Source organism: Microtus ochrogaster, assembly GCF_000317375.1.
Source record: "Microtus ochrogaster isolate Prairie Vole_2 chromosome 6 unlocalized genomic scaffold, MicOch1.0 chr6_random_2, whole genome shotgun sequence".
In the NCBI taxonomy this organism is placed as follows: domain Eukaryota; kingdom Metazoa; phylum Chordata; class Mammalia; order Rodentia; family Cricetidae; genus Microtus; species Microtus ochrogaster.
In genome coordinates this window covers 9,861,331-9,875,596 of record NW_004949095.1, presented here as the reverse complement: position 1 = coordinate 9,875,596, position 14,266 = coordinate 9,861,331, and the positions used below count along the sequence as shown (strand labels likewise).

The following is a 14,266-nucleotide window of genomic DNA, read 5'->3' as shown; positions in this document are numbered from 1 at the left end:
TAGCTCTGTATACCAGGCTGGTCTCGAACTCACAGAGATCCGCCTGCCTCTGCCTCCCGAGTGCTGGGATTAAAGGCGTGTGCCACCACCGCCCGGCTCTTTTATTCTTTTTGATAGCTTATTAGCACTGTCAAGGAATTAATTTTTTTCAAAGGATTATTCAGAGTTGTATAAAGGAACCGTATAGAAAATGGGTTGTCATTCTTATAATGACAGTCAATAATTATGATATAAATTCTGACTCCTGGAGAACTAGGAAAAGTTAGCTTTTAGTGTTCACATAAAATTTCTGTTTCTCTGTCTCTTCCTGCCTGCCTTCCCTCTCCCCTCTCCCTTTTCTTTCTTCTTCCCTCTCTCTGTTTGAATACATACACACACACACACACACACACACACACACACACACACACACACACACAAATTAAGATATTGTAAAATATTTTATCATTAAAAATTGCCAATGTTAATGTGGCTATTGTAAATTCTATCAGAGTTTTCTTAGTAATAGCACAAGACTGTTTAATGTGAAGTGAAAAGGTTAAATTAGGTTCCTTGTAACATTCAGCGATTCTAAATGTGAAACTCATTGAAATGCATCTTAAATCTGAAGAAAGTGGATTCTAACTTTAGTAGTATGATCTCTATTAAAGGAAACCTATGGAAATCTGTTGAAAATAGATTATTGATTAATCAACAGAAATACCTGTCTTGAACAGAAATAGTAAAAACAGTATTGTTTATGTATATATTTATATATATATATATAAAGCTTGAATAATTAATAATATCCACATGACTATTCATAGTAAGAGCTGAGATTATTATCCTCACCTCTAGCCAGACTGCTCCAAAGAAGGCCAGACTATCTTCTTGTAACTCCACATACTGGGGCAATTTGTGGCTGTGGGTCGTAGCTGGGAGATTTTAGTATAGATTGTCAGCATTGGTAGAAGGAACGAATTAGGTGGACATTTGATATACTTAAGATTGCCTTTGAAAATCTGAATGTGAATACTTTATTCAAAGGAAAATGGTTTATTTTGAGTTTCAGAGAGATTTAGCACTCCATGTCCAGAGCTCCTTTTATTCTAAGAACATTAGATTTATTTGATGGTCTAAGAAATAGTTCTGTCCTCAGATAGGTTTACTTCAGATTCTTGGGGAAGACACCAAATTGCATGGGATGTTCTTTCACAAGCTGTTTTTTCCTCATATTCTCTCAAATAATAGATGAAAGTCAGATCTGTTATAGTTTGTATTCCAACACACACTACTGTGCATTTTCTATTTGTATAACCTTAGGTAAACTCTCTGAAATGAGGACTATAATTATACCACCTCAAAGAGATGTCAGAATTAACAGAGGCTAATCTTTTAAAGTCCTTAGAACAGGGATTATGACTTGATAACTGCTTAATTGATGGTAGTGATTATTATTTTTGTTTTTATTTATTTATTTTTTAAATTTATTTTTTTCATTCAAAAATTTACACTTCCTCCCCTCCTCCCATTCACCCCCCCCCGCTCCCCCACTCATCCTCCTCCTTCTCCCTCCCTCCATAAGAGGGAGCAGGGAACCCTGCCCTATGGGAAGTCCAAGCGCCCCCCCCCCTGCCCCCCCATCCAGGCCTAGGAAGCTTTGCATCCAAATAGACTAGGGTCCCAAAAAGCTAGTACATGTAGTAGAAACAAGTTCCAGTGCCTTTATCAATGGCTTCTCAGTCCACCCCCATTGTCAGCCACATTCAGAGAGTCTGGTTTGATTGCATGCTCATTCAGTCCTGGTCCAGCTGGATTTGATGAGCTCCCATTAGATCAGGCACACTGTCTCAGTGGGTAGACCAACACCTCGCAGTCCAGACTTCCTTGCTCATCTTCTCCCTCCTTCTGCTCTTCAACTGGACCTTGGGAGGTCAGTCCGTTGCTCTAATGAGTGACTTTGTCTCTATCTCCATCCTTCGCAGGACAAAGACTATGATGATATTCAAGATAATCATCAGTGTGATAGTGGGGCAAGGCCAGTTCAGGCACCCTCTACTCTGCTGCCCAAGGACCTAGCTGGGGACATCCCCATGGATACCTGGGATCCCCTCTAGAGCCAAGTTTCTTGCCAACCCTAAAATGGCTCCCTTAATGTAGATATCTTCTTCCTTGCTCCTATATCTGCCCTTCCTCCATCTCCACCCTCCCACTCCCCCAAGCTCTCTCCAGTCTTTCCCTTTTCCCTTCTATCTCCCCCTCTCCCCTTCCCCCATCCCCACCCTCGTGCTTCCAACTTTTGTTCGGCAATCTTGTTTGCTTCCAATTTCCAAGAGGATCTATGTATGTTTTTCTTTGGGTTCACCTTGTTATTTGGCTTCTCTAGGCTTGTGAACTATAGGCTTAATGTCCTTTGTTTATGGCTAGAGTCCACTAATGAAACCTTCAGTGATGTGGCAGGATACAAGATCAACTCAAAAAAATCAGTAGCCCTTCTATACACAAAGGACAAAGAAGCAGAGAGGGAAATCAGAGAAACTTCACCTTTCACGATAGCCACAAATAGCATAAAGTATCGTGGGGTTACACTAACCAAGGAAGTGAAAGATCTATTTGACAAGAACTTTAAGGCTTTCAATACACAGATATACAGACACATATATGCACAGACATACAGCAGACACACAAACCACACCCCCAAACAAGCATGCAATTTTTATCTTTGCTTTTTTCTTCTCCTTCTGTTACCGTTCTTTTTTCTTTATGTTGAGTTTACTAAAACATTACCATGTGGCCTACAACAGAGATACAGTCCCCTCTGCTCCCTGTCTAGCAAGTAGATTCTTTCAATATACTGAAAATTTAACAAATGAAACCAGTAGGCTTGTTACTTCTAAAAGACAGTATGACAGCAAGTCTGTTTGAATATAGTGATATATATATAATGTAAGTGATGTTTAATGTTGGAATTTTGCCTATCTTATTGCTTGTTCAATATTTTGTTGAGAGCATGCATGCTTTTATGTGCATGTTCATGCATATAGGGAATAAGTGTGTGTATGTTGAGGCTAGTGTCTAGTTCAGGTGTTGTCCTTAGGTACTTCTACTTCCATTTTCGAGACAAGCTGAATTTGGAGCTTGCCAATTCAGTATGTTGGCCAGCTAGGATTTTCCAGGGAGCCTCCTATCTCCATCTCCACAGCACTGGGATTACACTTGTACAGTATCCTACTCACCATTTTAATGTGGGTGCTGGGTGCTGGAGATCAGATCAAGGTCCTAATGATTTCATGGTGGTTTACCAACTGAATTCTCTCCCCAGCTTCTAGTACATTCTCAACATTTGGAAATCTGTTCTTTTATTAAAGATAATTGCTGCCTATGAAAGTGATTTATGCTTTTTGTAGTGTCAAATGTATAGAATCAATTTCTTTTGTTTTTGTTTTTAAGGCAAGATATGGAAGCTCAGGCTGGCCTCAAACTCATTATGTAGATGAAGATGTTCTTAGATTTTTTTGATCTATCTTACAACTACTGGGGTTGCAGGTGTGTGATATCATATCTGGTTTTAAGTGATGATGGAGATTCATTCCAAGACTTTTGACATGGTAAACAAGCACTGTAAATGCTGTAAAATAGATGGAAACAGACTTGTTTTTAGGCGTGAAAGAACAGGCACATAGAGATAGAAACTTGCAAAATGCAAGTGAATTAATTGGTTTTGTTTCATAGTTAGGCACATTTGATGATATAGTCTGCCAGAAAAAATAGGTGATTTGGGTAGTTTGGTGAGGTTTCTATAAAATAGTTTAATTCTTAAAAGGTAGCTGAGTCAGCAATCCTGAAAACGGATGGCTTTCGAATTCTTTCTTATTCTGGAGATATGTGATTACAAGGGACAGTCCGAGGCAGGTACAAAAGAGAAAACAAACAAAAATAAACAAAAAGCAGAAAAACTGTTATAAAAGAGATGCTCTTATGATATTAACCTTAAAGTAATAGCAATATAATACAGTCATTTATGAAATAACATTGATACCAGGATAACATTTATAAAACAAATGCAAATTTCTCTTCACTCTACCTCTCTGTCTCTTCCTGTTTTGTGAGAGAGGATTTCACTCTGTAGCTCCCAACTGTCCTGGGACTCACTTTGTAGCCCAGAGTGACCTCAAACTTGATGGCAGTCTGCCTGCCTCAGTTTCCAAAATGTTGAGATTACAGGCATGAGTGACTCTCTTCTCAGCTCTAGATTGGCATTTCATAAATAAAACCAGTAAAGTTTGAATAATTGAAATAATATCTGTTAGCATATCTGATGTCATATTTCAGAACAAATGTTCTGAAAAACATACTGCTTTTTATTATGTTTATTATGGAGAGTTTCAACTCTAATAATAAATGAATTGCATTTATTTATTGGAACATCTGTCTCGAAGTGATATTCTGAATTTTATAATGACTGTGAAAAGAATTACCTCTCATTATATGTGTTGTTTTATGTCATATGTTTTGGATTTAAACAGATGAAATAAACACTTAGAGCTTAAATATAAAGTATATATAAATATAAATATTTAAAATACTTTAAATATAAAGTATATATATAGTGGAGCAGATGGGCTTCTCCACAATAGACAATAAAAACTAAGCCTGAGCCGGGCGTTGGTGGTGCACGCCTTTAATCCCAGCACTCGGGAGGCAGAGGCAGGCAGATCTCTGTGAGTTTGAGGCCAGCCTGGTCTACAAGAGCTAGTTCCGGGGTGGGCACCAAAGCTACAGAGAAACCTTGTCTCGAAAAAAAAAAAAACCCTAAAAACTAAGCCTGCCAGGAATCCTTCTCTCTAACTATAAATTAAGGAAACTTTAGTAAGGAAAGCAAAGTTTCCTTACTTTAAAGTTAGCCTATGGGTTAATAGTATTACTAAAGACCTTTATGACATTGGGATTAGTGAGCACCAGTGAAGATAATTCAGCGACTGTCATAGAGTAACTGAAGGACAGATTACTTTTGATATATGTGGTATAGTATCTACAATAATGGTATAGTGTTTAAACTAAACTCCAAATTCTACTGAATCTCCGTGTTAGTAATAAGGAAATATATAGATATTATATATATCTATGCATATGACACATGAAGATGAAAAAAATATCCAGTACTGTGCTCTAGGGCTGTAGAGACCCACAGCAGTAAAATGACATAGGGGATAGGAGAAGCTCCTTTGAGGAAATATATGCCATTTTCTATGAGCCTTGTAGAAACTTAGACTAGAGCCTGTGTTCACAATGAAGATAATATGTATATTGGTGGTTTTGTAAAGTTTAAGTTTTAGTTTTTTAAGATTTTGAATAGGTGACTCTTATTAAGATACTAGGCTAGCCTCAAACATTGCAATTCTTCTACATTATAATGCTTCCTGAATAGCTGGAATTGCAGGTTTATTCTACCTCACTGAGCTCTGTTATTGTGACCAAGCAAAGACTCCCTTTTCAGAATTAATAGAAGGCATACTATGGTACTGGGTTTTTTTAAATTAAAAAATTTTATGGCTGGGCAGTCGTGGCGCATGCCTTTAATCCCAGAACTTGGGAGGCAGAGGCAGGCGGATCTCTGTGAGTTCGAGGCCAGCCTGGTCTACAAGAGCTAGCTCCAGGACAGGAACCAAAAAGCTACGGAAAAACCCTGCCTTGAAAGTCCAAAAAAAAATTTTTTTTTTTTTATCAGGCAATCAGGGATTGCTGAGAAAGGCAGATACATTTTTTCTCCAGGAATGAGATCCTTGTTGTTTTATCCAGTCTCAAGTGGTCAGCCCTAAACACATGTATATATAAGCAACACTGGATGCACTCAGTAGTGTGAATATGTATTTATGAATTTGTGTGAATATATATTGATGAATTGGAGGGAGAAGAGGCAGATGTGGAAATGTTGTCAATACAGCTCTTATCTATGATCTTCTAAAGAAAATAAAAAATTAAATTTGAAAATGTTAAAGTAAAAGCTTTATCACACATTTAGCCATCAATGAGAACAAGGCCTATAAGTTCAAGTTGGCTTGCCCTATCTGTGTCTGAGGAATTATGGAGAAATGTTTTGGTGATTGGTGGGTGCCCCTATACAGAAGATGTTTTTTTTTATGTATAGCACATGCTCTGGAGATTTTGAGTTTGCAATATCATTGGCTGGAGAAACTGGCTTCATTTCCTCTTGTCTCATCTTGAAAAGCCCATTCTAAATGTTAAGGATCGTCAGCATAAGATCTGGACTTTTCCTGATAGTCATCTTCGTTAATGAAGGAATTTATGTGTTGGTGATTCCAGGGTTTAGCTGATTTCATCATCACTTTTTAGACTATAACATGACAATAAGTGGAAATGATAATAATTTGATAGTAGGTATGAAACTAGGTATTCTGTCATTTGGTTGTGTTTATAAACTGTTATTTCTTTATTTGTAAAGTCATGATAGTATCTACCACATAGTGTTGTTTGGTTATTTTCTCATTCATTCACCAAATAATAAGTGTCTCCTTGGTGACATTAATTGATATAGGCTCTGTCCTAAGTGTAGATTTAATGTTAAAATAACCTGTATTTTCTTTATATCTCTGTCTGATTGCTGACATATTGGCTGAGGATTCTTTGGCTCAATTTAACTTAGATATCATGAAAAGGAAATGTAGTATTATAGCCCTGACCAAAAGTTCTCAGCAGCTGACAGGCACTAACTGTTTTCCTAGCTGCTCTTGGCAAGACCTCCAAGCAAACACTCAGTAGCTGGAGTCAGTGGCTACCAGAAACTTTTAGCAGCTCTCCATTGCTGGATTAGAAACTGCTGAAGTTCTAGAGCTTCTCCAGCAGCTTTTCTTTAGCCATCCCAACCATCTCAGATTTTGGTAGCTTTAGCAGGTCTCTGGATAGTAGGCATTTTCTAGGCCTGTAGCTCTTGGTAGTAATGTCATCAGATCAACTCACTCTACTTGAGGTACAAATGATGAATTCTGGATTGGATATTTCTTAATAGGTCTAGCTCTTTAGAGGAAGCTGGAAACCATGGGTTTGAACCATGCCATAACTTAAACCAAGCATGATGCCATATGCCCATAATCCCAGCACTCATGTGGTAGATGCAGGAGGGAGGATTAGGAGTTCAACATCATTCTTGAGTACATAGCATGCAATAGGTCTGCCTGGTCTATTTGAGACCCTGGTACAAGCAAGCAAGCAAGCAAGCAAGCAAGCAAGCAAGCAAACAGACAGTTGGCAGTAAAATCATTCCAGGAAGGCTTTATTAGGGCCGATGCTATAGCACATAGCACAGAATAGAGCATAGATTTTCTAGCCTGGCCTGAAAAAAAGTGAAGAAATCTGCATATGTAGTTGAAAAGAGCAGTCCAAAATACATGTCGTTTTCTGACTGGTAACACAGACTTTCTGCATTGCTTGGCAGTCTTCACAGGCTGTAACGAGGAGGAGTGGGCTTGCTTTTTTAGCCACCTGGGTAGCTTAACTCCCGAAATAACCACACAGAAATTGTATTAATTAAATTGCTTCCTGGCCCATTAGCTCTAGCCTCTTATTGGCGCTCACATCTTGATTAACCCATTTCTATTAAATCTGTGTATCACCACGTGACTGTGGTTTACCGGCAAGATTCTAACCTACGTCCATCTCAGGCCAGAGATTCATGACGTTTGCCTGTCTCTGCTCTTCTTCCCAGCATTCTGTTCTGTCTTCCCTGCCTGAGTTCTGTCCTATCAACTAGGCCAAGGCAGTTTCTTTAATAACCAATGAAAGCAACACAAATACAGAAGGACCTCCTACATCACAGGCATACTGGGCTTGTCTGTTCTGACTGTCAGTGGTGAGAGAGGTGTTTCTCAGAAACGGGAATAGGGACATCTAAAGTGGTTGCAGCATTGTGGAGTGTGTCTGGAGTAGTCATAAGTAGTACCCTAGTGAAATATTTTTAATGACCATACCAGCTGTGACATCAGAACAAAGTTTTCTCTGCAGCTATTATAGAGGTTATATCACTAGGTTGGTGGGAGGAGTAAACAGAACAGAATGCTGGGAGGAAGAGGAAGTGAGCTAAGACTTGACAGCTCTGCTCTCTGGAGCAGAGATGCCTTGCTCCCGGCTCCCAGGCAGACACACGCGATGAAGCTCCGACCCAGATGGACGTAGGCTAGAATCTTCCCGGTAAGACCGGTGCTACAGTTTATTAGAAATGGGTTGATCGGGATATCAGAATTAGCCAGTAAGGGCTAGAGCTAATGGGCCAAGCAGTGTTTAAAAGAATACAGTGTCCATGTAATTATTTTGGGGCATAAGCTAGCCAAGCAGCTGGGGTGCTGGGGACGCAGCTCCGCCGCTCCTATTACTACACTCCGCTGGGGTCATGACAACCTGAATCGGCCACTGACATAGCCTCCAATTGATAGCTCCCATGGCATTTGTGGAGATTATGATGTCAATGTTCTGGCTTCCAGCACCTCTAAGGGACGGCAGAGAAGCAGTAATGATGATTACAGCCTGTATTCGAGGGCCGCAGGCATGGTAACTCCAGTTCCAGTCTAGTATATATCTCAGCGTAACCTGGTAGATCTGCCAGGCAGTGCTTCAGAGCATAGACTTTTAACAGAATAGCAACAAACAACCCAACTATGGTAGCTATTGCTATCTTCTTTGATTCTTCTTGGGTGTCTACAGTTTGTCTCTAGTGTTATAAGTGGTGTGACCCCCAGATCTCATCCTTGCTCTTCCTCTGCTCTGTCTTATAGGCCTGGTCTGATTTACTGGCGTACCTTAGGGTGGTGGCAGCTGCAGCTGAGCAGTGGCTATAGAGAACTTGACAGCTGTAAGCTAAGCATCTGAGCATTGACACTTGCCCCTAACAATCCCTAACCCTCTGACCATTTTAGATGAACAAATGGAAAAGTGTTTTAAAATAAAGTGAGTGAAGAACATCCCCTGAAGATATGAATGTAGAGATGGCTTGATATATGTTACCGCAGAGAGCATAATCCTTGATTCTGTGAAGGAAACCAGAGTTCAATATAATGTTGCATTCTTTAGTAAACAGTCCTGAATGTACTCCTGGTTAATCTGACTTTGTGGGTGGTGCCATTTTATGGGCTTGGGTCTCATACCTGAATTAAAGAGAGAAGTCATGCTGAACACAAGCATTCATCATCCTTTGTCTGCTGACAGGCTGCAGTGTGAGCTGCTACCTCACTTTACTGCTACCATGCCTTTTCTACTTGATGGATTGTGCCCTTAAACTATGAGGTCCCTGTTGTGTGCCCCCTTCACGCTTAAGTTGTATTGATCAGACATTTCTTTTGTTGTCACTAGGAAAGTAACTAATACATTTTCTCTACCTATTACCTTATAAAGAAAATATATCAGATGGCTCAGAGGTTAAGAGCACTAGCTGTTCTTCCAGAGGTCCTGAGTTCAATTCCCAGCAACCACATGGTGGCTCACAACCATCTTACAGATCTGATGCCCTCTTCTGGTCTGCAGGCAAACAACGCAGACAAAACATTGTATACACAATAAATAAACCTTAAAAAAAAGACTTAAATTGAAAAAAAAAAGAAAATATATCCCATTGGAATTGGGGGTGGGGTCCAGGATACCTAATTACTCAAAAATCTCTTCTCTTTTGGGTGTCTGACTTTTTGTTAGGTTGGAAACTAAGAACTGCTAGTGTTAAAACGGATAAACAGAAATGAAACACATATGGCATGAAGTTAGAAGCGAGGACTGTTTTTGGAAGGGGAGGCAGCAAGAGGGGAGCATGAGGTTGGGGAATGCATTATAAGAGGGGCATGAATAGGGACAAAGTGTGGTGGCATATGTTAAAATGTCACAATAAAACACATTACTTTCTATGTGAATTAGAGGAAATAGAAATAGATTAAAATGAATAAAATGAAAATTACCATTGAAGATGCTTTTCAATTTATACCTATTTATATAAATATGCTCAATAACTAAGAGAAACTGAATAATAATGATAAGAATTCTTTCTGCTGAAAGCTGAAAATTAACAAGCTATGGAAAGATAAGATATAGGATGTATTTTTGTTTGTTTTGCTGACTTAGCATTTCTATTTATAGTATAATTCTTATTTGTCTTATGAATAGGCAAATAAAACCTCCTTGGAAACAAATTCCCTATTTATACAGACAATTTTTGTTAAACACGGGATCTTGTATATCAGAATTTCTTAGCTTTTTCCCACTCAGGATTCCTTTTTGTATGAGAAATTTGTGTACTAAATAGGTGTATAGATATTTAAAATAAGTATAGAAATAAAACATTTACAATAATAAATCATTCATAAATTCATTACATAACAACAATTCTTTGAAATATAAACAATCTACATGTTAATAAGAAACATGTGCTTTTTTTTGTATAAAGAATGAACTGTTAGGTGAATAGTTGATACTACAGAATGCAGAGCATCTTCAAAGTCTTTCGAAATTGATTGGTATTTTGATTTTATAATCAATTCTGAGAATGGTGCTTTGCATCATAAAGTACAAAATGGCAAAGTATAGTTAAGGCCATTTCAGAAATTTTGGAAATGCTCTCTAAGTCCAAGCAAAATTCATAGAATTTAAAAAAAAGATAAATCTCAATTATTAACTCAAATAATAATTTTAAAAACAAGTGGTGCAATGCAATATAATCCAAAGTATACTAGCTTGATAGAGTAACATGCTGAGGAATGATGGTAGGAAAAAGTGAAAGATCTTTATTTTTTGTAAAGTATGTTTTCAGACATATGTGTAGTAAAGTACTATTCATAATATTTGACAGTCAGAAATGTGAGCTATTGTTTTTCAGGCAGTAATTGATATGTGTGACATGATGGCATGTGCAATGCAGAATGGACATGTTGTATTCAGAGCCAGGGCTTCATTGTAGTTATGTGATGTAATAGTGGGAATTTTTCTGCCAGAAAACCTTGGGTTTTACTGCATGTTTGCTTTTGAATTAAGTTGTTGCACATTTAAAAACCTTTTACTATAGCCACATTTTTTTATGACCTGTACATCATTTACATGATTCTGTGTAGGATAGTGACTCACAGGTTAGAAGGCTGGTTTGTAGATAGAGGTTTGCAGTTTAGCTCTGCACCAGCATTGCGTGATCCTTTGAAAATAAATCTTGCTTCTGAATCCTACCCCAACGATCATGAATGATGTGGGAGTGTCATATATCAATCTATTGATTTCATTGGTTAATCAATAAAGAAACTGCTTGCCCTGATAGGTTAGAACATAGGTGGATGGAGTAAACAGAACAGAATGCTGGGAGGAAGAGGAAGTGAGCTCAAACGTCATGCAGCTCCTCTCAGAGCAGATGCGATGAAGCTCCGACCCAGGATAGATGTAGGCTAGAATCTTCCCGGTAAGCACACCTTGGGGTATTACACACATTATTAGAAATGGGCTAGTCCAGGTGCGAGAGTTAGCGGAGAAGAGGCTAGATATAATGGGCCAAGCAGTGTTTAAAAGAATACAGTTTCCATGTAATTATTTTGGGTAAAGCTAGCCGGGTGGCGGGAAGCAGCCTACCGCTCCTATTTCAACAGAGTGGCGTCCAACTACAACTATCTATCTATTCTTCAACTCCACCAAAAACTCCAGAAGGATATAATATTACCTAAGCAAACAAGAAATAAGAAACTTCCAAAACTCTAGAAGTGATAGAAACATCTCGCTGCCTAGACAGTCACCCAAAGTTCCTCTGTACCGTTGGGGCATCCATCTTCGGCCTACAGGCCCATAGTATCCAGCAGACTTTTTCCATGAAGCAGGAAATTTCAAAGGCAGTTCAGTCACTATCTGCTGTGTCCTGCAGAATGTCTCGCAGACTCTTTCATGAATCAGGAACCCTGATATACAGTTTTTTCATAAATACAGATTAAATTTTAGTTGTCTAATAATGTATGACTATTTAAAACAAAATCATATTAGTAAAAGTATCTCATTTGAAACTTACTTGCTGAGTACAGTATTTAGGTTCACAACAGTAGATTTGTATAGAAAACTGAGTGCACTTCTCCATTGCAGCAGCAGAGTTGAACAGTTGTGACTTGTAAAGTCTAAAGTATTTCTTGTATTGCCCTTTGTAGAAAAAAATTGTTGATGTCTAAGAAGGATAATGTTGTAAGGAGGCCACTTGTTGATTCCTGGCTGCTCAGCCCCTAAATAATCACACAGAAACTATATTATTTAAATCACTGCTTGGCCCATTAGCTCTAGCTTCTTATTTGCTAACTCTTACATCTTAATTTAACCCATTTCTAAGAAACTGTATCACAATGAGGCTGTGTCTTACCAGGTAAAGTTCTGGTGTCTGTGTCCAGCAGGCTACATGGCTTCTCTCTGGTTTTGCCTCCTTTCTCCCATCATGCCCTTTAGTTTTCCCTGCCTACCTAACTTCTTCTCTATCAGCAGACCAAGGCTGTCTTTATTAACCAATGGTATTCACAGTATACAGAGGGGAATCCCACATCAGGATAATTGCAGTATTAACATCCTATCTGATGAAGTCCTCGCCAGTACTTTTTTTTAAAAAAATAAACAAGCAACTCAAAACCAGATTTTGTCTAGTAGTGGGTGAATAATGAGCATTCTTGTTTTGTTCTCCAACTCAATAGGAAAGCACTCAGTCCCTTCCTGCTAATTTTGAAGTTAGGTATAAGCCTTCTACTGGTTCTCTTTAGGATGAGAAAACTGTGTTATATTTCTAGTTTGTTGAAGGTATTTTAAAAACATGGATGAATTCTGAATTTTCATATTTTGCATCAGTTGATATGATCCTGGGGTCTTTCATTTTTTAATTTGTTAATATTATGGAGTACATTGACTTCTTTTTTTCTCCTAATGTTGAACTAGCTTTGCATTTCCCAGATAATTCCTATTTTATTCACATATATTAATATAAAATTAGTAATTTGACTTCTATGCAAATGTATAATAAATTTAATTAAATTTGCTATATATTTCTGTGGATAAATAACATTTTAAACATTTATCATATTAATAGTTAATATCCCTACTGTATAATTATTATATAACATTAATAGTATGTGTATTTATTGGCATACATAATAGTGAGTTTCAATGTGATATTTTCATACATGTACATAACATATTTTGATCACAATCATGTCCCCTCCCCCTTTATCCTTTCTTGTCCTCTTCCTACTTACATCAATTCTTTTCCTCTTCTCAACTAGCCCCACTTTTTTTCTCTGGGGTTGTTTGCAGGTATATGGGCATCTCACTGGTGACTAAGCTTTTGAACAAATTATCTCTCATTCTCTATCAGTCTTTAAATGCATAGAAATCTTTAGGGATGTCTGGGCCCTGACTCTTCTATCACAGGGTGTTTTCTGGTTCAATTTTGTACATGTAATCACAGCTGTTCTTAGTTCATGGCTATAGCCATGTCATGCCCAAAAGTTAGTGTACCATTCCACACCCTAATCCTAGTTCTTAATTATTTTTCTGTCTCTTCTTCTATGTTGTTCCTGAGCCTTGGATGGGTTATCTCATTTATAGCTGGGCATTCAAAAGTCATTTAATTTTAGTACTTTGAACACTTAATGAGACTCTGAGGTCACTGCTGACTAAGGCATATTAATTAAGAGCTATTCTTACCATAGCTGACAGACAATAGTACTAGTTTGTGGGTACAGTTATTTAGAAAGCAATATGAAAATCATGTCATGTCCATTTAATAAAAGAGCTGCAATAGCTTTCCTACTGTGACTTATAACCCCGTCAGTTGTGAACTTTTGACCTTGTTTGTGGGATCAGATTTGAATCCTCTCCTTGGACCAGATGACAAATGTGTTAGAAAGTGGTTGGTTACCCTATGAACAGACTAGCCACTGTTGTACCCATGGGCTCATTTGGCCAACTTGTCAGTATTATTGCACACAACATCCATAGCTGAGTCAGATTGTGGATGATAATTTTCCTTCAGTAAACTGGCAAATAGCTGATTTTGATTTGCTAATGTAGATATATTGTTGTATGTTGTTACAGATTGTTCCCTGGGACTTGTGAATGCTAGATAGGTACTCTGCCACTGAACTGCAATCCCATCCAAGATTTGCTAATACATAGTTGAGATTTTTGTATATTTTTATGAAGGATATTAGTCTATGGTTTAGACATTGAAGGATTGGCCCCAGATGGTGATATAATTTTTCTTGTCCCTCATTCCTTCGTGTGTTGCTGTTTTTCT

The 14,266-nt window shown here is 38.1% G+C and overlaps 1 protein-coding gene across 2 annotated transcripts in view; it reads left to right on the top strand.

Annotated features, from left to right (window-relative positions):
- Positions 1–14,266, top strand: part of Rabgap1l (RAB GTPase activating protein 1 like) — a 657,680-nt gene that overhangs the window by 118,879 nt on the left and 524,535 nt on the right. The window lies entirely within an intron of this gene.